At 33.2% G+C, this 23,238-nt stretch overlaps 1 protein-coding gene across 1 annotated transcript in view; it reads right to left on the bottom strand.

Annotated features, from left to right (window-relative positions):
* The window catches only part of EYS (eyes shut homolog), a 2,025,572-nt gene that overhangs the window by 1,273,630 nt on the left and 728,704 nt on the right, over positions 1–23,238 (bottom strand).

The following is a 23,238-nucleotide window of genomic DNA, read 5'->3' as shown; positions in this document are numbered from 1 at the left end:
TTTTGATCTCTCTGTCAATTTATACCTTTTTTAGTTTTATAGAACGTCAGTACTCCCCCAAAATGACTTTTACCACATTTAAAAAACTGTATGAACAGTATTCTTTAGTATCTAATTCAATGAAATTTTTAAGTCAATAAATTCTACAGAAGGTATTGAAGATTTATGTATTATGCTCACAGTGTAGAATTATCACCCTTATTAAATGTTTTAAAATAAAAATAGCATATTAGTAAATGGTTGATGACAGAGTATAACTAAATAACTAATTAAGTAACTCAGCAACTAGCTCACAAGTTAAAAACATAACTATAAATAAAGAAACTTTTGACAGATTTGTTGTTACAAATAAATATTTAAAATAAATATCACAACTTTTGGTCAATTAAAATCATAAAACTTTTCATGGTGTTTTTCTGAAGGAGAGAGTGGCCCTATGACAATACTAGAGGTAAAATTTTGCTTTCCTAGTATTGGGCAAACAAACAAACAAAAATTTTAAATTACTCTGGGAAAATACTTTCTATAAAAAATATTTTTTAGAATAGAGCTCTTGTCAAAAATTAAAATTTGGGCTTTTGTCTGCAGAAAATCTAGATAAAGCATTATAAAAATGCTAAAATCAACGTTAACTGTTATTTAAATCTGCACTTTTCAATACAGTAGCCAAGTATGGCTATAAAGCATTGAAACATGGCTAATACCAATTGAGATGTGCTATAAAATACACATTGAATTTTGAAAATTTAGTATTAAAAAAGGAATGCTAAGTATCTCACTAAAATTTTTTTATTACTTACATTTGGTTGAAATAGAAATCGTTTTGACATAAACAAAATATATTAATTCTTATTAATTTCATTTATGTCCTTAACTTTTTTTGTAGTGACTACTAGAATAGTTAAATAAAAAAAATGGATCTCATTTAATTTCTATTTGGCAGAGGTGCATTAGATAATGCCAACCCAGTTTCTCCATTTTTGAATAGAGTTAAGAAGTCTCTATACTTACAAGCACAATGTGAGGAGTAGGAGCCCTGAGATTACAGAACACATCTTAGTTTAATACATCTCAGCATTCTGTACAGATCTAACACCCTGTGTATGTTTAATTGATGTTGATTAAATAAGCAAAAAGAGAACAAATATGATATGACCAATAATGTAAAGGCTGAAGTTAGTACCCAAAACAAAATTCAAAATGATTCTTTATCATTTTGCTACATTTGTACAGCCATTTTTTAACAAACATTACAGTGAAACATAATAAGCAGAAGAAAAATAAATGCATGCCCTGTGTATGTGCATTTAGGTTACAACAGTTTAAATGTATAAGAAGTTTTACTCAGTACTATGTTTTGGTTGAACAGGGCCCATTGTTTTTCCATGTTTAATAACTAGTGAAAAGCACAGGAATGCACCCCATCTTACCAACATTGCGCTTTTTTCCTGATACACGTACTAATTCTCCCCTCAGAATATTCTCTAATAGCACTCAAGGATTGCTGGATTGTAGCAGCATTTTTTTCATGTACTGTGCTCCCTACATTGTTAACTTCTTCCATGAGTATGGTAACATTTACAGTTTTCGTTGATTGCATTTGGCTTATTTTTTTCTTTTTTGTAAATATTAAAAGAGGACATACATAAACATTTAATATAATGATTATATTTTGTTTAATGAATATGCTATTTAAAACGAAAGCAATTCCACAATAGTGAAGACAACATCAGCTGTGGTGAATGGGAGAAAATCATCCCACTGAGTAGCATAAATGGCATATGCATAAAATCTCTGGAACATGCCCATTAGTTATGTTCTGAAATTTCACACATTAAAGGGTATACATTATTTCTGTAGAGACAAAAGTATAAGCACACTGCTGGTTTTTATTTTGATGCCTCAATAATACTTGGAAACAAATTTAGTGAGTCAAAAAGTAAATCAATTTTTTTTAATTAAATCTATATATTTGTTAAAAGCTAATAATTATTAGTATTCTTAGTAATTTGATAATTAGTAGAACATTATCAATTTCAGGGTATCATTATTATTAAAGTATCAGGCGCGGTAACCTCCAGATAAGATGAAATATGTACCAAGAAAAAACATGAAAGGATAAAGAAAATAGAATTTTAAAATTAAATATTAAAAAATGTAAATATGAAGAGAGAAAGAGTAGCAACTGAAAATAACCCAGAGTTCAAGATTTTTTATTCATCAGTGACTTATTTGATTCAAAAGCATTTTCCTGAATTTAGACATTCTTACCGCAAAACAGTTTCTCATTCAACACTGAATAATTAATTCCAGTAATTTTAAATAACTGTTATTTAAATTTGCACTGTTCAGGACAGTAACCACATATTAAAGTAAAATACTATTTTTGAAAGCACATTTTGAGCCAGTTTTGATGGAAGAGGACAATATCATTAAAATGTATTTACCAAAAGGAGTAAAGGTTTGCATGATTTATTAATTTAGATCCTTATAATTTTTTTACCTCTCACTACAAATTAGACATTACTCTTCCTACCAAATTTACATAAAACAGTTTTGTAGTTTGAAACTATGCATGAGACAGAAAAGACAGAAGACTATAAAAAGACAAGTCTAGTATTTTGAACTCTGCAGCCAGTGAGAACAAAAATAAAGACAAAGCTGTCAAGTTTGACAGTTGTAATTGCATAAACTCTATGGTAGTTCACTTTTTCAGATCAACAGACAGATATTTTGAATTTTTATCAGTAACAAATATATTAAAGTAAGATAGACAGCATGATTGTGAAGATGGATTTTGAAGTTAGAGATTTATGTTTGAACACTATCTCTGCTGCTTATTAAATCTCTAGACATCTAGTATATTAGTTTTCTCTTACTGCCTAACAAATTACTACAAATTTAATGTCTTAAAACAACATAAATGTACGGTCTCACAGTTTCAATAAGTTAGTGTGCAAGCGTGAGTTACCTAAATCCTTTGCTTGGGGTCTCACCATGCTGAAATCAATGTATTGACTGGGATGTGATCTCATCTGGGAAGCAGAGTTCTCTCCAAGTTCAATGATTGCAGCAGAATTCATTTCATTCTGCTTGTAGGACTTGGGTCTCCTGTTCTTGGTAGCTACCAGTTAAGGACTACTCTCAGCATTTAGAAGGTACTCACAGGCTCTTGACACAGGGCTGCCTCCTCTCACAGCATGCCAGTTTGTTTTCTTTTTAAGGACAAGAGAAGAACCTCTGCTGCTAATTCTAGTGTTGTTAAGGGCCCATCTAACTAGGGCAGCCCCATCTAGGACAACCAGGTTTGATTAAATAAAAGTCACTTATTGGGGGCTTTAATTACATTGTAAAATCTCTTTCTGCATATAATGTAATCATGGAAGAAATATCATATTTACAGTTTCACTCACACACAAGTGGAGGAGATTTTACAGGGCATATACAACAGGACATGGGAATCTCCAGGATCATCTTATAATTTTGCCTGTGATATCCACTAAACTACTTAATTTCTCCAAGTAACCTACTCAAGTTCTCCAAGCTTCAGGTGCCTTCATACGTAAAGTACTAACAATTCTATTTCATAAATGAACTTAAGCTTTGCAGGCAGTAATAACTACAATATTCTTAGCCTAGTGACAAATAATTATCCCTAATTAGTAGCAATCATTACCTCTAGGCAAAACAGTCTAGATCTCACAATGTCAAGGAATAATTGGCAGAAGAACTATGATTGGATCAAAACTATTCATATATACATTACTTATTTTTATAAACATTTAAGCCATATAATAAGAGATAACCAGACTAGGAAGAAACAAAGGAGGAGGAAGAGCAAGAGACTCTAGCAATACGTCATTTATGAACAAAGACTTAGGTGAAGTGGATATACGTAAGAAAATATAAAAGAGGAAAATTTATTCAAGAGGAAACAAAAAATCATACTAAGCCAATGGACATTTAAAAGTCCACCAAAGGAGGAAGATTTGCTCACACAGACTCAAACAAAATTACTCCCAAGTCTTTATTTCCTCTCTTATGCCATATAGATGATGAGAAAAGAAAAACAGGAAAAATTACTCAACTTATTTTTTGAAACTACCAAAACCTAGCTACTGAAATCTGGTGAGCATATAACAATGAATAGAAATTTAGCCAATCTTCTTAGGATCAAGAAGTTTTTTCTAAAAAACATAAATTTAGATAATCAATAATGTATTTAAAATACATTATATAATTTGAGCTGGAAATATGCCAGAAATGGAAATATGCCTCAACACAAGAAAATGTTTTAGAGAAGGAAAAATGGTTTTATCATTTCAGAGCAGAAAAATATTTTATAAAATTCAATACACATTCTAAAAATTTTCTTTTAGGAAATGAACACTAAATGGGATGTACTTATATTAACAAAAACTATCTAAAAAACAATAAATTTTTAAAAACCCTGCCAAACATCAGTTTACCAAAAACAAATGTAGAAACTGAATAAAATATATTAATCATTGAATTGTTACAAGAACAACTGAAGTTGACTAGATTTTCTAAAGTTAAAGAGACGGGAAGCAAGCTAAGTTAAGACTACGGTGGGCTCTGCTTTTCAAACCAGGACATTTGCCCATTTGCAATCAGATAAATAGTTGCATCTAGGTAAGCAGAAAGAAGTAGCTGGAGTTTGCAGCAACTTCTTTGAATGAAAAGAAAATACTAGCATTCAGCTTGGTCAAGGATATAGGTCCTTAAAGAGAAGAACAGAGGAATGAGCCCAAAATTTGTTAAGCCCTATTTGTTAGAGGCATTTGTTCCCTCTTAACCTTGCATTTTTCCTCTTAACCTTGCATTTATAGTATGAAATTACAAAAAAGCATTAGCAATCTAGTAGTGTAAGAAAGGTAAAAATTTAGGGCCTGAAATATCTAGTAGTCTTGCTAAACACTTCTAGCTTTCAATGAACACAACAGAGGGACATGTCTTGAAGAACAAACCAGCAAAAAAACCCCAGCTTAAACCATGTGAAAACCACACTTGACTAAAATGTGATCATCTATTCCTATTCTGTCTGCCAGAATAAAAAATAATAAATCCTCTTTGGAAGATGGTAACATTAGATGGAGCTTTCCAATGTTTGAAACAAATTGCCATTCAATAAAAATAGTTTCTTAAATACTGATAACCAATGTCAAGAGATAAACTTACAGTAGAAATAGACTATTGAGATATTATGATTATTGGATAGAGATTTTAAAATACCTATGATTAATCCACATAAAAATACAAAATACAAGGAATTCCACTAGAAAACTGAAATCTATAAAAGAGACAAAGAAAAACTCTGATTTTGAAAATTATAACCTGAAATTTAATAACAGTACATTATATTAATAGATATATTAAAGAGGATTAATAAACTTGCTAGTAAAAAATATATAGATAGGAATGTTTATATAAAGGATATGAGTCATAAAAGAAAACAAAAGAAATATAGGAACTAATGAAAATAGCCAATATTTACTTAGTTGGAGTATCACAAAAGAAGGTAGGAGAGAGATCCAAGATGGCCGATTACTAGCAGCTCAGGATTGTAGCTCCCAGTCAAAGCACCGAGAACAAGAGGACGCCATACTTTCAGACGAATATTTGTTGCTCACAGACCAGGAGATTCCCAGTGGAGGTGCCCCATGGGTCGCCAGCTCAACTCTTGTGGCCGGTGTGGTGGTTCTTGGTGCAGAGTAAACGGGACTGGGTCCCCATTTGGTCAATGTTTGGAGCTCTGGGAAGGCAGAGTTGCCTATTCAGTTGATTGAAAAAGGGACTTAAGAAGGAAGCCAGACTGGAGATTCCCGGGCAGAAAAGCACCATCAATCTTAACGCTGCTGTTTTAGCTGGTGCAGTGGGTTGCTCAGATTCCGGTGCTGGGAATCAACAAGTTGGACATCCACTCAGAGACCTGATTTGAAAGTTGGTAATTACAATGTCAAGAGGTGGATAAATTCACAATGATGGGCAGAAATCAGTGTAAAAAGGCTGAGAATACCCAAAATCAGAATGCCTCACCCACTACAGGGGATCACAGTTCCTCATCAACAGAATGAGTGCATTCCAATAACAGAATTAGGCTTCAGAGAGTGGATAATAAGAAACTTCTGTGAGTTAAAAGAACATGTCCTAGCCCAATGTAAAGAAACTAAGAACCTTGAAAAAATGTTTGACAAAATCCTAACGAGAATAGACAATTTAGAGGGGAATATAAGTGAATTAATGGAACTGAAGAATATAATACGAGAACTCCACGAAGTATGCGCAGGTTTTAACAGTTGAATTGATCAAGCAGAAGAAAGGATATCAGAGGTTGAAGACCAACTTAATGAAATGAAATGAGAAGACAAAATTAGAGAAGAAAGAGTAAAAAGGAATGAGCAAAGTCTCCAAGAAATATGGGACTATGTGAAAAGACCTAATTTACATTTGATAGGTGTACCTGAATGTCATGAAGAGAATGAATCCAAGTTGGAAAATATTCTTCAGGATATTATTCAGGAAAACTTTCCTAACCTAGTAAGGCAGGGCAATACTCAACTCCAGGTAATACAGAGAACACCACAGAGTATTCCTCAAGTAGAGCAACTCCAAGACACATAATCGTTAGATTCACCAGGGTTGAAATAAAGGAGAAAATTCTAAGGGCAGCTAGAAAGAAAGGTCAGGTTACCCATAAAGGGAAGCCTATCAGACTCACAGCAGATCTCTCAGCAGAAACCCTACGAACTAGAAGAGAGTGGGGGTCAATATTCGATATCCTCAAAGAAAAGAATTTTCAACCCAGAATCTCATATCCAGCCAAACTCAGCTTCATAAATGAGGGAAAAATAAAATTTTTCGCAAACAAGCAAGCACTCAGAGATTTCATCACCACCAGGCCTGCTTTACAAGAGCTTCTGAAAGAAGCACTACACACAGAAAGGAACAACCAGTCATCCCAAAAACTTACCAAAAGGTAAAGAGTATCTCCATAATGAAGAATCTACATCAACTAATGGGCAAAATAGCCAGCTAGCATTAAATGACAATATTAAACTCACAAATATCAAGATTAATCCCAAATTTAAATGGATTAAATGCCCCTATCAAAGACACAGACAAAATGAATAAAAAGTCAAAACCCATCGGTATGCTGTATCCAGATCCATCTCATAAGCAAGGACACACAAAGACTCAAAACAAAGGGTAGGTGGAAGACGTACCAATCAAATGGAGAGCAAAAAAAACCAAAAAAAAACAGGAGTTGTAACTTTCGTCTCTGACAAAAAAGACTTTAACAGTAACAAAGACTAAAAGAAACAAAGAAGGACATTACATAATGGTGAAAGGATCAGTGCAACAACAGGAGTCAATGATCATAAATATATATTCACCCAATATAGGAGCACCCAGATACATAAGACAAGTTTTAAATGACTTATAAAGAGACTTGGACTCCTGCACAATAATAGCGGGAGACTTTGACACCATATTGTTAATATTCGACGGATCAACGAGATAGAAAATTAACAGGGACATCTATGATTAGAACTCAGACCTGGAACAAGTAAACTCAGTGAATATTTACAGAATTCTTCACCCCAGGTCCACAGAACATACATTTTCCTCAGTATCACATTATACCTATTTTGAAAGTGACCACATAATTGGAAGTAAATCATTCTTCAGCATTTGCATAGCATTTCACAGACTTAAATGAAATATTGGTTGGCTGTTTGTTTGTTATTTTCTTCTCTTATTCCTTCCTGTTTCTGGTGTTAAGCAAAATTATTGGCAAAAAAGAGGTTTTTAATACCTATTTTTAGATTGCATTCCAGCCTGGGCAATCGAGCAAGACTCCTGTTCTCTCTCCCTCTTTCTCTTTCTTTCCTTTAAACAAAAAGAAAAAAAAAAAAAAAAAAAAAAGAAGGTAGAGAAATTGGGCAAGAACAATATTTGAAAATTGCTGCCTGATAATTATCAAAAGATGAAAAAAAGAGAGTATCCAAAGATTTAGAAAGCTCTCAAGACCTATGCTGGAAACATACATATAAAACTTTATTTAGATTAAAACTTCTGAAGAAAGACAAGTAGTAAATTACACAGGCAGCCTATGAACAAAGACAAATTATCTTCAAAGAGACACAAAGATCAAAGATCATCACTTACTTCCCAATATCAGAAGCAAGAACCCAGTGGGCCAACATCATAATAGAGTAAAAGAAAATAACTGCCAATCTAGACTTCTATACCCAGTAAAAATATGTTTCAATTATGAAAACAGAACAAACACATTTTTACAAAAACAAAACCTGAGAACCTACTGCAATGTTTAAGATTTTGGGAATTTGTTGACAGATGACCTGGATTTAAATTTAGGCTCTAAGAATTATGAGTTATGTTCTCACTCATAGGTGAGTGTTGAACAATGAGAACACATGGACACAGGGAGGGGAGCATCACACACTGGGGTCTGTAGGGGGGAAATAGGGGAGGGACAGTGGGGGGTGGGGAGTTGGGGAGGGATAGCACGGGGAGAAATGCCAGATATAGGTGACGGGGAGTAAGGCAGCAAATCACTCTGCCATGTGTGTACCTATGCAACAATCTTGCATGTTCTTCACATGTACCTCAAAACCTAAAATGCAATAAAAAAAAGAATTATGAGTTATATAATTTTAAGCATGTTACTTAATCTCAAGGCACATCAGAAATAGTGCTACCTGCTCAATGAGGGTGTGAAAATTACAACACTGAGTATAGGACATACTACAATATCTAACATAGTAAGATAACCATAAATTTTAACTAAAATGTTCTGGTGTACTGTGACTTGTTCAGGTAAGCTAAGCTACTTCTTTTTTTTTTTTTTTTTTTTTTTTTTTTTTTTTTTTTTTTTTTTTGAGACGGAGTTTCGCTCTTGATACCCAGGCTGGAGCGCAATGGCGCGATCTCGGCTCACCGCAATCTCCGCCTCCTGGGTTCAGGCAATTCTCCTGCCTCAGCCTCCTGAGTAGCTGGGATTACAGGCACGCGCCACCGTGCCCAGCTAATTTTTTGTATTAGTAGAGACGGGGTTTCACCATGTTGACCAGGACGGTCTCGATCTCTTGACCTCGTGATCCACCCGCCTCGGCCTCCCAAAGGCTAAGCTACTTCTTAGTCTCTGTAATTTTTGTTTCTTTTACTTTCTTCCACCTGCAATGCCTTTGTCTACTTCCACCAACTCCTGACCATACTTTCCCAATTTTATCCATCTCTAAAAGTCAAAACAAGTGCCACGTAGTACCTGAAGCTTTAATAATTTCCCTCAGTATACCTTCTCACACTTACTGTTTTAGATTTTACGATACATTTAAAGCACATTTGTTCCTTATGCACATATAAGCTGTGTTCTGCTTAGTGCTTATTTTACTTCAAACTCTCTTAGTTATAATACTGTGTATTGCTATAATTTCTAAAGTATAAATTCTAAGAGGGCAGAAACTTTCTCTACTTTGTTCAACAATTATCAGCAGAATAACATCTGGAATAGTGTCTAATGTTTGACTGAAAGAATAGGTGTTAGAACATCTATAATGATATATGTTGGTACTAATAGTCATGGAGAGTATTTTATTTATGATTTTTAGATATTTAATAATCTTATTTGCCTAACAAGAAAAAGGACATTTTTAAAAGAATTCATTTAAATATTTCATTACCATCAACCAAAAGCAGTTCTAAAAATGAACATTTAAAATCCCCATTGAAAGAAAAATTGGACTGGTTCCACGTCGAAAGTATTTAAATATTAAAATTATTGTATTTTATTCAGTCTTAGCCACAATATTTTTCTTACTAACATATGTGCTTTGTGAAACTTTCTATTTGATTCCTGAAAATTTAGATATATATGGAAAAAACAGAAATTTCAAATTATAGTTGCTTTCTATTATTTACATAATTCTTGAAAGGACAAATATTTCTTTCTTGTTTTAATAACAAAACTTTTCCAGTAAAATTTGTAGTGAAATTAATACTTGTAAAAATAAAGGGCTCCGCCTATTGACTTATCTGTTTTATTTAAATGTCACTTTATGGCTTCATTTTAATCCATAAATACTTACAGAATTAGCTTTAGACACAGAGGTTTCCAAATACTGAATGCTGATATGCAAGATTATACATAAAAACAGTAATCTTTATTCATAAAATAAACCATGTTAATATGATTTCTTTCAGCTGGAGCAATGATTTATCTTGGTGCTTTAAATCTAAAGTGAAATAATATATATTACTCTGACAGGAAGTTAATGGAATATTTAGAAACAATTTCTGTAAAAAGTTACAAATGATGAATTTGATTTAACATATTTTGAAATAAGGCAAAGAAAACACATGTTGCACTGAGTGATACTTTCAAGGTAAAACCCTTGTAGAAAAATGCAATTTCTTTTACTTGGGAAAATGTAACACAAATACATGAAAAATATGAAAAGTCACATGGTAGATGAGGATAATATAGAGCATGAATCAAGCTCTACTGGATTTTGAAGCCATTTTCTAAAGGAAACATAAACCTCTAAGAAACTTAGGTCACTGTTTTCATGTGATTATATTTTTCATTAGTAACAAAAAGCAAATTGACATTTTAGAGCCTAATATTCCAAATGAGAAAACAAGCATTAAGTATAAATTTCCACTATTTTTATTTCCTATATCTAGTAAACCCACTATCAAAATAACTTTAGCTGTTTGTCTACTATATGATTTTCACTCTATGTTTTTATTAGTAATCATTACTTATAATTTCGTTCTCTTATGGCATGCCTTACCTTCATAAACCATTTGTGATCCTTTTTAAAGCATTCCTTTATCTTTGATGGTGGTTTTAAAAAATAGAGTTTAAAACAAGAATAAAGAAGCTTAGACTGCCAGTAATAAACCATAGGAAAAATATCTCATCTGCCATTGATGTGCACTGCTTATACACACATTTCTTACGTTTTGAATGTTACTTTCCATATTGACTCAATTTAACAATTGGAGATACAGTCTATTACCCAAAGCTTTTACCCTAGTACACAAATAAGAATATAGTACATATAACATATAATCTTCTATGAGATTATAACATAAAGATGCCAGTATATGAATGTAATTCTGCAATAGATAGTTTTGGGGTTCATTACACTTTTTGGTGTGAAAGCCAAATGACAGCAATAGTGCAAGCACGCCCTGGACTAAAAATCACTTTTATCTCCAGAAGATATTTTCCAAACCATGTCAATGAAATATAATTTAGAGTTTATCATATTCCGTTTTCTGGCACATTAGAACGCCCGTAGAATTTCACACCCTTAATTGCTCAAAGATGTCTGAAGTATTATATCCTTTGGTCCAGTGATTTTCACCTCAAAGTTTGTTTGTTAATTTCAAATTAAAAACCCTTATACAAACACATTTCCCTAGGGTACATAAATAAATTCAGCAGTATTAAACAGAGCTGCTTTGACTGAAATAGGAAAAAAGTTTACAGCCTTGTCCATTTAGCTGTCTTAGCCACTTTCCCTACTCACTAGCACCTAAAGACAACATTAAACTGCCTCAGCAAGCATCTGAAAACCCAGATCGAAACACTGATCCTACCAATCTATTTCATTTTATAATGAATAACCTGAACACTTGTTGGTCAGTTGCCCAAGTAACAGTAACTATTTGATGGAAAAACTGGAATTAGACCTCAAGTCTCCTGACTCAGTTTTCAGTATTCCTAAATGCAGGTCAAAAAGCAATTAAAAACATCTAGTAAGTTAATACATTTCAAAATATATTGTCTCAAGTATAGCATGAAAAAAACATGGTAATTTTTAAAGGCAATATTCAAAGCATGTATGGCAAATAATTTTAATACATAAATCCCCATATTTACCTTTTCTTTGTATATGAGAAAGTTGCTAGATTGTTTACTTGACACCAATATGATGCCACACCAACAAAAGTGTCATTATCCTTAACTTCACAGTAGAGATGGCAACAGAGGAAGCTCAAATATTAAACTATATTTATATAACCATTCAACTTGAACTGTACACACAAACAATAAAGAGAACTATGCTGATTATACAGATTATTGGCAGATTAGGTACGTATAATACTCATCCTCACTGAGCTTGATGTTGGCAGAGCAATAAAAAGTACTAGTTTGATGGAAGGATGCAGTTACGGCATATTTGCAATCTCAAGATGCATGTAAATTAGTGTGCTTGTAAGTTTTGAACCACAAGTACCAAACTCATTTCCAGTATAATGACCTCAAAGAAAATTAGGAACTTGAGGCAGAGCAAGATGGTGGAATAGAAAGCTTCACCAATTGTTCCCCAACCCCTGGCAAGGACACCAAAATTAGCAACTATATACACTGAAAAAAACACCTTCATGAGAACCAAAAATCAGTACCTACAAAAATCAGTAGTATTTTTATATGCCTACAGTGAACAATATGAAAAACAAATAAAAAACATAAGCTGGGCATGGTGGCTCACACCTATAATCACACCTATAATAAAAGCACATTGGGTGGCTGAGGCAGGTGGATCACCTGAAGTCAGGAGTTCAACCAGTTTGGCCAACATGGTGAAACCCTGTCTTTATTAAAAATAGAAAACCAAAAAAAAAAAAAATTAGCTAGGCATGGTGGCAGCCACCTGTAGTCCCAGCTACTCAGGAGGCTGAGGCAGGAGAAATACTTGAATTGAACCTGGGAGGTGGAGGCAGCAGTCAGCAGATATTGTGCCACTGCAGTCCAGTCCAGGCCAGCCTGAGTGACAGAGTGAGACTCTGTCTCAATAAAATAAAAAAAAAAGCGTAATTTCATTTACAATAACCAAAAATGAAATTAAATACCTAGAAATTATCCAAAGAAAGGAAAGATCAAAATAATGAAAATATAAGACAGTGAGGAAGGAAACTGAAAAGGGCATCAAAAAATGAAAAAAATATTCCATTTTCAAGGACTGGAAGAATCAATATTGTTAAAATGTCCATATCATTCAGAAAGGATCCAGTTAGATGGTGGCTAGGCACATAGAGAGGGAGAGTCTTGGGAGAGAGACAGCACCCATAGGCACATACCTGCACCACCTGTGTGGTGTAGCTAACACGTAAAAATGTGTTTAAGAACTTCCTCTTATACCAGGATGCTCGCTAGGAAGGGACAGTCCTGACTTAGGTACAGGCACAATAAATCAACTAAATGTCCTGAATATGACCCACAGCTAACTGTAATATCATTAGCATTGTAGTTTTGACCCCCTACCCCATGGGTTTGCTTAGGCATTCATGGTTAATAACTAAGATGGAGTCACTATGGTCAACCCCAGACATGCACAGATACAACACCCCCATGCAGGAACTTTGTCTCCCATTAAGGCAGAACCTACAGAAGACTTTGTTTTTTCCCACATTAAAAAATATAATACAAAACCCATGCACTCAGCCCCATTTCTGGTAACGCACTTTGGGTCCCCTCTCGCTGCTTAGAGATTTTCTGTTGCTTAATAAATTCTACTCTGCCTTACTCACTTTCTGGTGTCCACATGCCTTATTCTTCTTGGTCCTAAGAAAACTGCAACAAAATGCAAAGCAGTCTACACATTCAATGAAATTCCTATCAAAATATCAATGACATCCTTCACAGAAAAAGAAAAAGAAAATCCTAATTTATATGGAACCACAAAAAACCCAGGATAGCCAAAGCTATCCTAAGCAAAAGTAACAAAACTGAAATAATTACATTACTTGACTTCAAATTGAACTACAGAGCTATAGTAATTAAAACAGTATGTTGCTAGCATAAAAACAGATACAAAGTAATGGAACAGAATAGAGAAACTAGAACCAAATCGATACACCTACAGTGAACTCATTTTTGACAAAGGTGCCAAGAATATGCACTGGAGAAAAGACAGTTTCTTTAACAAATGGTGCTGGGAAAGCTGAATATCCATACACAGAAGAATGAAACTGGATGCCTATCTCTCACCATGCACAAAAGTCAAATCAAAATGGATTAGATAATTAAATCTAAGACCTCAGACTATGGAACTATCACAGAAAATGGGGGAAAGTCTCTATGACACTGGTCTAGGCAAATATTTATTTAGCAATACTCACAAGCACAGGCAACCAAAGCAAAAATAGACAAATGGCATCACATCAAGTTAAAAAGCTTCTGTACAGCAAAGGAAACAATCAACTTGGTAGAGACAATCCACAGAATGGGAGGAAAATATCTGTAAACTATCCATCTAACAAGGGACTAATAACCAGAATATATATAAGGATCTCAAACAATTGTATAGCAAAAACTCTAATAATCTGATCAATAAATAGGCAAAAAATTTCAATAGATATTTATCAAAAGAAGACATAGAAATGGCAAACAAGTATATGAAAATGTGCTTAACATTACTGATTATCAGAGAAATGCACATCAAAACTACAAAGAGAAACCATCTGACCTCAGTTAAAATAGCTTATATCCAAAAGACAGGCAGTAACAAATGCTGGTGAAGATGTGGAGAAAAGGGAATCCATATATACTGTTGATGTGAATGTAAATTAGCACAATCACTATGGAGAACAATTTGACGTTCCTCAAAAAACTAAAAATAGAGCTATCAAATGATTCAGCAATCCCTCTGCTGGGTATAAACTCCCCAAAATGAAAATCAGTATATCAAATAGATATCTTCATGCCCATGTTTGCTACAGCACTGTTCACAATAGCCAAGATTTGGAAGCAACCTAAATGTCCATCAAAAGATGAATGGACTAAAAAGATGCAGTACATATATAAAATGGAGTACTATTGAGCCATAAAGAAGAATGAGATCTTGTCATTTGCAACAACATGGATGGAACTGGGGATCATCATATTAAGTGAACTAAGCCAGGCACAGGAAGACAAATCAAATATTACATGTTCTCACTTAGTTGTGAGACCTATAAATCAAAGCAATTGAATTCATTGACATAGAGAGAAGTAGTATAGTTACCAGAGGCTGGGAAGGGTAGTGGACTCCTAGGGAGATGAGGGAATGGTTAATGGATGCAAAAGAAATTTGGAAGAATGAGCAACATCTACTATTTGATAGCAAGACAGGGTGACTATAGTCAGTAACAACTGTACATTCTGAAATAACTAAAAGAGTGTAATTGGATTAGTTGTAACATAAAGGATAAATCCTTGATGTGATGAAGACCTCATTCTCCATGATGTGATTATTTCACATTGCATGCCTGTATCAAAACATCTCATGCATACAATAAATATATACAGCTACCATGTACCCACAGATATAAAAATAAATGTAATCTTCTTTATCAAAAAAATAGTGCCTGCAAAAGGGGAAAAATAATCAAGCCTTTTTCATTGCAAAATAGAGACAAATACTAAATAAATAATATAGTATTTGCTTATTATTTTTAAATATATTCAATATCTCCTTACAATAGCTCATTTAATCACCTGGTAAAATAAAATGATCACTATGAGATTAAGGAACAATCTTCACCAAAAACACATACTGTAATCAAATTGTGGTGTTTCTTAACATTTTACCTTTCATAAACATAATGATTTATTGGCAATTGCTAAGAGGAATTCTAGGAACAACAATGTAAACTGGCTTCATATCCCAGGACCTTAACAAATATTGAATGACTTGTATATCTGGAGGTTATAGTTCTTTGGTAAGAGGACTCTTTGGTCTTATGTCTAGCCATTATGATTTTGTTGCCACCTGAAAAGTTACCTGCTTTGCAGTAGAAACCAGTATGGTAAGAAGGGGGATATACTCAGTTGTAGTTTTGCTAACCATGAAAGCAGCAGGTGGAAAGGGAGTAGAACTATGTAAGAATACTTAGAAAAAAAGTGAGAAAAGTGAGCTACATTTTCAAATATCCCTCTCATCATCAGCAAGTTGGAATTCCATAATTCCTCCGTAATAATTCCCAGAAGCAAATCTGTTGTTGTAAAACATATTAATTCATGAAAACAAGCCCTCCAATCTGTGTTTTCCATTGTAGTCTGTGTTTTCCATTGTAGACTGTGTTATTACTGATGCAATCACTACTACTCTCCTCAGGATAATCTGGGAGATCAGAAGCATAAGTATTTCTTCTTTTCCTTTTTTTTTTTTTTAATGAATTCAGGAATGAAGGCTTCTGTTGTGATTCTATCCACAGGTACCACAAATATTTTCTACACACATTAAACTACTCATGATATTGACTTAATGTGAATGAAGACATGGGTAAAATGCCCTGGTCAGATGCCGTGGTAGGTGATTCTGGTCCCAAATGCCATGACATAGAGGCTATTAAGTATCTTAACTAATTGGTCATAATTGGTCTTAATTTTAAATCAATAAATTTTAACTCCGCAATTTTTCACTCTTTCAATTCTAAAATGATATTTTTATTGCCTTATTTATAGTTTCTAAAAGATACATGTATTAACAAGAACAGTCTCTTTATTGTGCCAAGGATTCTGACCAGATGTCTAAAGTGTTCCCAGAGATTGGTTAATTCCTGATTAATAAAATTACGTTGTAAAGTTTCAGCTGTGAACACAGTTAAGTAGTTTACAATTTAGTTTTGTTTTTCAGTGCATGGGCAAATGTGTGTTTAAAAATGTTCAGAGAGAAATTTGTCTTATTGAGTCACAATGATTGATGTTTAATTCACAAAGCACATAAGCAATCTTAGTCTTAATGCCTTTCAATTGAATAAAGTCAATGGTAATTTTCAGGTATAGAAAAAAAGTGGAGTGTCTAAGGCTAATTTTTGACTTTTGAAGTTTAAAAATAGTTTTCTAGACATTTTCTTAATCCTGTTAACAATAAATATTTATAATGAGAAGGTATTACTAAGTAATATTTACAATGAGAAGGTACTAATATGAACAATAAAAGTAATCTGTGATTATGTAGAAGATGGAATCAGTGGTTACTTTATAATCATATGTTAATCATTTTCTTATAAAATAAGGGATAATTTTAAGCAACTATCTTCAAATGTTAAAACAAAAATGATTCTGAAAGAATTTTTCCTTTTACCTTTTTAAATTGCTGTCAATATTTTTTATCAATGTACAACTCAGGTAACTGAATACAGTGTTTTACACAACTTTCTTATTTCCAATATATATTCCAAATTAGTTTTATGTTTTGCTTTTAATTTTTTTATTTTCAGAGAAGCCAATTGTGATTCAACTTATATCCACAATTCTAAGTCTGTTCCCAAAATTCTTGATGTTACAAAATAAATCCATGTCATCTTATATTTGGCATTTCTTTTTTTTTTTCCTTTTTTTTTTAACTTTTAAGTTCAAGGATATATGTGCAGGTTTGTTACATAGGTAAACTTGTACTATGGCAGTTTCTTGTACAGACTATTCCATCATCAGGTATTAAGTCTAGTACCTATCAGTTACTTTTTGTGATCCTCTCCCTACTCTCTATCCCCACCCTCCACCCTCTGATGAGCCCCAATGTGTGTTGTTCCCTTGTGTCCATGTGTTCTCATCATTTAGCTCTCATTTACACATGAGAACATGTAGTATTTGTTTTTCGGTTCCTGGGTTAGTTTGCTAAAGAAAATGGCCTCCAGCTCCATCCATGTCCCTCCAAATGACATAATTTAGTTATTTATTATGGCTGCATACACCATAGTGTATGTGTACCACATTTTCTTTATCCAGTCTATCATTCATGGTCATTTAGGTTGATTCCATGTCTTGGCTATTCTGAATACCACCACAGTGAACATATGTGCACATGTGCCTTTATAACAGAACAATTTATATTTGAGTATATACCCAGGAATGGGATTGCTAGGTTCAATAGTAGTTTTGTCATTACATCTATGAGGGATTACCACACTGTCTTCCACAATGGTTGAACTAATCAACTTTGATATAGAAAGCAGCCTTTTAAGGCATGTTTCCCAAAGGAACATTTTGCTGTTGGTCAATGGTGTTGTATGTATCTGTTGTTACAAACCATTAATTATTCAAATAAATTTTAATATAAACAAATGAAATCATATTGTGATCATCTAACTGTAGTAAACAGGAATGAAGTGATCAGTTACCCTTCCTAATATATCATATATATATATATATATACACACACACACACACACACAATTTATATACACATAAACTGTATATTTGTATATACATGCATATCTGTGTATAATTCCTTTTCCTCTTTAAAATACTCAACAGCTACACTGTTCACCTCTCAGTCATTTATAAGCTAGGAATAATATTTTTCAAAAACTGCATGCCTCATCAGTACAAGTCCAGAGGGAATCTATAAGGCATTTTCATATATTCTATTCATTTTATTACATCATCAATCCTCTCTCAACTCACAATCCTACCAATAGCCCTTTATAATGCTCAGAGCACCTGAGTTGCAATTCAACTTTCGTTTTGAGCTCTTATGCTATTAGGCAGTTTACTTAGCCTATCTTTTTATTTATAAAACTGGAAAAATAATAGGAAATTTTAGGGAGAAAATTTTTGAAGAGCTTTTTCTATACTCATAACACTAAATATTCATCATAGCTTATTGATCACAATTATTTTATTGTTTCATTAGTATTTTAAAATTATCAATCCAGAGTTTTCATTCTTCATCACTAGTGAAGTCACCAAAAACATGACCATAACTTCCTCACATTTCCCCTAAGACATTTTATATTTTAAAAACCTCAAATTATGATATTCCGTTCTTTGTCATTATTTCCTCAGCTTTTGTCACTCCTAACCCTGAACTTCTATTCTGGCTGCTATCCTTTTTTTCTCAGTATTTCTAAATTTGTACCTTTGCTTTATAACCATTAGTTCTCTCTTTTCACTTTTCAGTATAAACATCATCATAAGAAGATTACCAAAAACTACAGCACTAGTAGTATATGAGATGGTCTGAGATGCAGAGGTTTATTTTATTTTAAAGGTTATTTATTGTTATTCTAAATTGTGTTAGGAAAATAGAACAAGTAGGCGGGGCATGGTGGCTCATGCCTGAAATCATAGCACTTTGGAGGCCAAGGCGGAAGGATCACTTGAGCCCAGGAGTCCAAGACCAGTCTGGCAGCATAAGAAGACCCCAAGTCTCTACAAAAAAGGTTTTCATGTTGCTGTGTGCCTACTCAGGAGGCTGAGGGGCTGAGGCTTGAGGGACACTGGAACCCAGGAGTCTGAGGCTGCAATGAGCTGTGATCACACCATTGCACTCCAACCTGGGCAAAATAATAAGACCGTGTCTCCTCCCTACCCAAAAAGAGAGAGAGAAAAAGAGAAATATAGAACAAGTACACCATATTCTGAATAGATTACTAAAGAATAAGTATATTTTAATTAAAAAATGTTTTCAGTGGTGTACAAATTTGTATCAATAACACAAATTTCTGTAATTTTTATTAGCTGAATGAGGCTTAAAAATGTGTGCCCTTAGTCTTATTATCATATCTCCTTGGTTCTGTATTGCTGTACTCAGGACTATTTGAATGTTATTTTCTATGTAGTTCAAAATATTTTGAACTTTCATGGTAAAAGATATGCATATGAAGGTGTGTGTGTGCATATATTAGTCTGCATGCCACTCTACAGGCAATGGATTATCTTTCTTTAGCAGAAAATCTTCCTCTGGGTGTAATAAGCTAGCATTCTTATTAGAAAGCCGACATTCTAAAGGTAGTTACTGCAAATACTTCAGTTATCTTTATATCCAACCAACACCCAATCCTTTTGCAAACAGCAAAATGTTAATTTACAAATTAGATGTCATTAGTGACATTATTATTAAAGATATATAGACTTAGTAAATATTTTACAGCCATTCTAAGTTCCTTCTTGACCAGGATGTAGTGAGCCCTATAGCCATCAGCCATAGGTATGGCACTGTAGGTTTGATACTTTAATTATCCTTTTTTCTCCCTTTGTTCAGAGATTTCCCATTCTTATGACTCTGAAAGATGTTAAGCTAAATCCAAAGATTGGAATACTGTCAACAGTGACCTAACGTGAAACTTCTATGCAATCAATTTCTGAGACCAAGAAAAGATAGAGAACAGAGGTATCACTGATGCAATAAACGTGTGCACAATAGCATGACTTGGCCTATGACTTGTTTTTGATACCCTAGTGGTGGGGAAGCAAGCAACTTATACTATTTCTAACTACTGGTCATAATGAAGACACACCAAGTGGAAAATAACAATACTGTCTAGTGAAAACAGATTTTAGTTTCAATTTCCAAATCTTTAAGCACGTTTCTATTCATTTTGTCAGATGAGTGCTATAGTAGTCCTCTTTTGTATGCTAAAATTTCACTGAATAATAATATATGGCACATACATAAAATGCTAACAGTAAAATATTTCTTTAGAAAATAAACTATATCTTTTAAGTTGTTATATGTAATATAGAATTAAAGAACAGGGGTTAATATTTCCTGTTAAGGATTAGAAAGCAATGGTTATCAACTGGATTTTATAAAACCTTACATCTATAACTTCCCAACAAATTTTATCTTTTATGATTATCACTACTATTATATATTTTTAATAAACACATACTTTTCAAACTATTTGAAAATAAGATCTGTATCATTTGAGGTTTAAAATAAAAAAGTCCAGATTTTAGCAAATTTTTAATGTAATGCTCTCAATAATAATAATATGTATTTGTGTAAATTATAGAGGAATTTTTATTTCCTGTATTTAATTTGAAAATAATCACTTTTTAATCATCTGACCTCCTTCCCTTCAAAAATTTTCAAACCATATTCTTTATGATCAAATGGATATTCAGCATTCCTTATTCCTTAGAGGAAAATCTTTCAACTTTTATAAATGATTTTAATTATTAGATACTTTTGAGCTTTATGTTATTTTTTAAAATGTCTTATGTTAAATTATATTTTTCTTTCTGGTCCACTGAGATAATTCACATAGTCTAATTTTTAGTTAACATTTACATGTTGATAAAATATTTTGTATTTGTTAAGGTGAATATTTGGGAAACTTCCTATCACAGTGGCTGGCACCAGCAAGCAACTCATTATAGTATGAGCTACGTCCTTTGCTCTTAAGTAGATGCAAAGGAACATAAAATATGCCTTTTTGCCTAAAAAGCAAAGGTATGGAAAGTTTTCCATTAATAACATTAATAACAATTGAGTTCATAGAAATGAATTATACATAGGTCAGGCGCAGTTGCTCACACTTGTAATCCCAGCACTTTTGGAGGCCAAGGCAGGTAGATCACTTGAGGTCAGGAGTTCAAGACCAGCCTGGCCAACATGGTAAAACCCCCATCTCTACTAAAAATACAAAATTGAGCCAGGTGTGGTGGCACACACCTATAATCCAAGCTACTAGAGAGGCTAAGGCACAAGAATCACTTGAACCTGGGAGGTGGAGGTTGCAGTGAGCCGAGATCACACAGCACTGTACTCCAGCCTGGCTGATAGAGTGAGACTCCATCTCAAAAAAAAAAAAAAAAAAAAAAAGAATTAATTCTATATGAAACAAATTATCCTCATGCCCAAGGTTACCAAATAAGTGCAATTAAATCATATCATTGTAATATTAATAAGTAACATTTCAAAATTGATATAATCTTTGTGGATACCATAAATACTTGCTAAATATGTATTAAATATGTATTACATGGCCTGCAACCTAGGTGTTTGAAATACATTAGTGAACAAAAGTGAGAAAATATTCCTGCTTGAATGCTTGTCTCAAAATTACCATAATGTTCATATAAGACCACAGTATTGACCATAAATGATCATAAAAAGATCCTAAATATAGCTATTGTTTATAAGCCTTTTTGCCCAATACATTACATATATTATAATTTAAATGTATATATATTTTTTACATGTAGGAAAAGAAATAGATTGATACATTTGTAAATATGCAGATTAACTTGTCACTAATTGAAGAATCATATAAATGAAGATCATTCAGACTTTTAGTTCTTGGTTATAAATAAGAAAAGCAAAATGACAAAATAAGAAGAAAAACCCAAAAAGGCAAATTTTCTAAATCATGAATACCCACCATGAGTTTTATACTTTTTTACAGCATCATCCTTTTTTCATTTATTTTATAGATTTTATCAGATTTATTACAATACATATTGACCATTAAATTGGTTTTATATGCTCCTTGATTGCTTGTTTCTATATTTTATGAGCAGAAACATATTTGGATACATATGTTAAGATATAGCTACCTACGAACTATTACTGAAAACAGACATATTTTATCTATTAGGGAGGTATAGACTGTGAAGCAGTTTATGGCTCAAAATTTGTTACTGAAAGTTGTGTCTTCTTGAAAAGGCAGTGGCTTTAAGAAGTGTTTGGTTGCCTAATAGCTGCTGAAAAGTATATATATAGATATGTGTGTGTGTGTGTGTGTGTGTGTGTGTGTGTGTGTGTGTATGCTTGTATATTTTGAAGTCTATTCAAAATGCTTGTCCACTGGCTTGAGAAATGGGTATAAAGGGTACAGGGGATTTAATTTAATCTGATCAACTGGAAGTTACTCCATGCCTTTGACTTGGAGAAAACACAAGATGATTTCTCATGAGTGAATGATTTCTTACTAATCATGTTTTTCTGAGTTGTTGCTTTATTATTTACATAGAGAAGTATCGAAAGATGGAAAAAAATCATCTGTCCTATATGCTAATGGGTAGATTACTTTTAGCTATGAGAAAAATAGAACCTAAATTGATTTGTTAGTATATTTTGTCAAAATCTAGCAAGAAATTCGTGGTGGGGGGTAGGGGGGTATTGTTTAACTTGTTAAATGTTTAAGCTTCTTAAAGATTTGGCAGTCCTGATGCCTTAATTTTAGGAGTAAAATATATCATATTCTATTAAAGTTGCCTTGGCTTAGAATAAATATTGACAAGAGAGATATATGGTGTAAAGCCAAATATCTACTTCTCCTTATGTGAGGATGAAAACACGTTATGTGGTCACTCTGCTGATAAAAATATGGCCACCCGCAAGGGGCTCTAGGAGAAAATCTGTTCTGTTGACTTATCTACCGTCTAGAGCTGCTTTCTTATCATCTTCGGTTTGTGCCCACCTTCTTCTTCATCTACAAAGACAACAGTGTAACATAGTTGCTTCA

Source organism: Aotus nancymaae, unplaced genomic scaffold (genome assembly GCF_030222135.1).
Source record: "Aotus nancymaae isolate 86718 unplaced genomic scaffold, 86718_ANA_hifiasm-v0.15.2.pri h1tg000040l, whole genome shotgun sequence".
NCBI lineage: Eukaryota > Metazoa > Chordata > Mammalia > Primates > Aotidae > Aotus > Aotus nancymaae.
The sequence above is the reverse complement of the archived record's forward strand: the minus strand, read 5'-3'. Positions and strand labels throughout refer to the sequence as shown.